The sequence below is a fragment of the Capsicum annuum genome, unplaced genomic scaffold, assembly GCF_002878395.1.
Source record: "Capsicum annuum cultivar UCD-10X-F1 unplaced genomic scaffold, UCD10Xv1.1 ctg4203, whole genome shotgun sequence".
Taxonomy (NCBI): domain Eukaryota; kingdom Viridiplantae; phylum Streptophyta; class Magnoliopsida; order Solanales; family Solanaceae; genus Capsicum; species Capsicum annuum.
The window spans coordinates 150888-153698 of NW_025849405.1; positions in this window are offsets into that span (position 1 = coordinate 150888).

The following is a 2811-nucleotide window of genomic DNA, read 5'->3' on the forward strand; positions in this document are numbered from 1 at the left end:
TGAAAATAAAGTAAAATCCCATTTTCCAAGAGGGTCCTGAACAAAAACTAAAATCCCATTTTTCAGGAGGGTCCTGAACATAACGTAAAATCCCATTTTTCAGGAGAGTCCTGAACATAAGGTAAAATCCCATTTTTCAGGAGGGTCCTGAACATAAGGTAAAATCCCATTTTTCAGGAGGGTCCTGAACATAAGGTAAAATCCCATTTTTTAGGAAAATGCTGAAAATAAAGTAAAATCCCATTTTTCAGGAGGGTCCTGAACATAAAGTAAAATCCCATTTTTCAAGAGGGTCCTGAACATAAAGTAAAATCCGATTAATCAGGAGGGTCCTGAAGAGAATGTAAAATCCCATTATTCAGGACTTTCCCATTTTTCAGGAGGGTCCTGAACAAAAAGTAAAATCCAATTTTTCAGGAGGATCCTGAACAGAAAGTAAAATCCCATTTTTCGGGAGGGTCCTGAATGTTAAATAAAATCTCATTTTTCAGCAGGGTCCTGAACATAAAGTAAAATTCCATTTTTCAGTAGGGTCCTGAACAAAAGTAAAATCCCATTTTTTAGAAGGGTCACAAAGTAAAATCCCATTTTCCAAGAGAGTCCTGAACAAAAAGTAAAATTTCATATTTCAGGAGGGTCCTGAACATAAAGTAAAATCCTATTTTTCAGGAGGGTCCTGAACATAACGTAAAATCCCATTTTTAAGGAGAGTCCTAAACAGAAGGTAAAATCCCATTTTTCAGGAGGGTCCTGAACATAAAGTAAAATCCCATTTTTGAGGAGGGTCCTGAACATAAAGTCAAATCCCATTTTTAGGAGTATACTGCACATAAAGTAAAATCCAATTTTTCAGGAAGGTCTTGAAAATAAAGTAAAATCCCATTTTTCAGGAGGGTCCTAAATGTAAAGTAAAATCCTATTTTTCAGGAAGGTCCTAAACAAAAGTAAAATCCCATTTTTCAGGATAGTCCTAAACAGAAAGTAAAATACCATTTTTCAGGAGGATCCTGAACAGAAAGTAAAATCCCATTTTTCAGGAGGGTCCTGAACATAGTCCTGAACACAAAGTAAAATCCCATATTTTAGGAGGGTCCTGATCATAAAGTAACATCCCATTTTTTAGGAGGGTCCTGAACAAAAAGTAAAATCCCATTTTTTAGGAGGATCCTGCACATAAAGTAAAATCCCATTATTCAGGAGGGTCTTGAAAATAAAGTAAAATCCCATTTTTCAGGGGGGTCCTGAACATAAAGTAAAATCCCATTTTTCAGGAGGGTCCTAAAGAGAAAGTGAAATCCCATTTTTCAGGACTTTTAAATTTTTCAAGAGAGTCCTTAATAAAAAGTAAAATCCCATTTTTCTGGAGGGTCCTGAACAAAGAGTAAAATCCCATTTTTCAAGAGAGTCCTGAATATAAAATAAAATCCCATTTTTCAGGAGGGTCCTGAACATAAAGTAAAATTCCATTTTTCAGGAGGGTCCTGAATAGAAATAAAATCCCATTTTTCAGGGGGGTCCTGAGCAGAAAGTAAAATCACATTTTTCAAGAGGATCCTGAACATAAAATAAAATCCTATTTTTCAGGGGGGTCCTGAACATAATTTAAAATCTCATTTTTCAGGAGGGTCCTGAATAGAAAGTAAAATCCCATTTTTCAGGAGGGTCCTGAACATAAAGTAAAATCCCATTTTTCAGGAGGGTCCTGATCAAAAGTAAAATCTAATTTTTCAGGAGGGTCCTGAACAGAATGTAAAATCCACTTTTCAAGAGGGTCCTGAACAAAAGTAAAATCCCATCTTTCCGGAGGGTCCTGAACATAAAGTAAAATCCTATTTTTCAAGAGTGTCCTGAACATAAAGTAAAATCCCATTTTTCAGGCGGGTCCTAAAAAAAAGTGAAATCCTATTTTTCAGGAGGGTCCTGAATAGAAAGTAAAGTCCCATTTTTTAGGAGGGTCCTGAATAGAAAGTAAAGTCCCATTTTTCAGAAGGGTCCTGAATATAAAGTAAAATCCCATTTTTCAGGAGAGTCCTGAGCAGACACTAAAATCTTATTTTTCAGGAGGGTCCTGAACAGAAAGTAAAATCCCATTTTTCAGGAGGGTCATGAACATAATGTAAAATGCCATTTTTCAAGAGGGTCTTGAACAAAAACTAAAATCCCATTTTTCAGGAGGGTCCTGAACATAACGTAAAATCCTATTTTTCAGGAGAGTCCTGAACATAAGGTAAAATCCTATTTTTCAGGGGGGTCCTGAACATAAGGTAAAATCCCATTTTTCAAGAGAGTCCTGAATATAATGTAAAATCCCATTTTCTAGGAGGATTTTGAAAATAAAGTAAAATCCCATTTTTCAGGAGGGTCATGAACATAATGTAAAATCCCATTTTTCAAGAGGGTCCAGAACATAAGGTAAAATGTCATTTTTCAAGAGGGTCCTGAACATAAAGTAAAATCCCATTTTTTCAGGATAATCCTGAACATAAATTAAAATCCCATTTTTCAGGAGGGTTCTAAATATAAAGTAAAATCCCATTTTTCAGGAGGATCCTGAACAGAAAGTAAAATTCCATTTTTTAGGAGGATCCTGAACATAACATAAAATCCCATTTTTCAGGATGGTCCAGAACATAAGGTAAAATCCCATTTTTCAGGAGGGTCCTGAACGTAAAGTAAAATCCCATTTTTCAGGAGGGTCCTGAAAAGAATGTAAAATTCCATATTTCAGGAGGGTCCTGAACATAAAGTAAAATCCCATTTTTCAGGAGGGTCCTGAACATAAAGTAGAGTCCTAAAATCCCATTTTCCAGG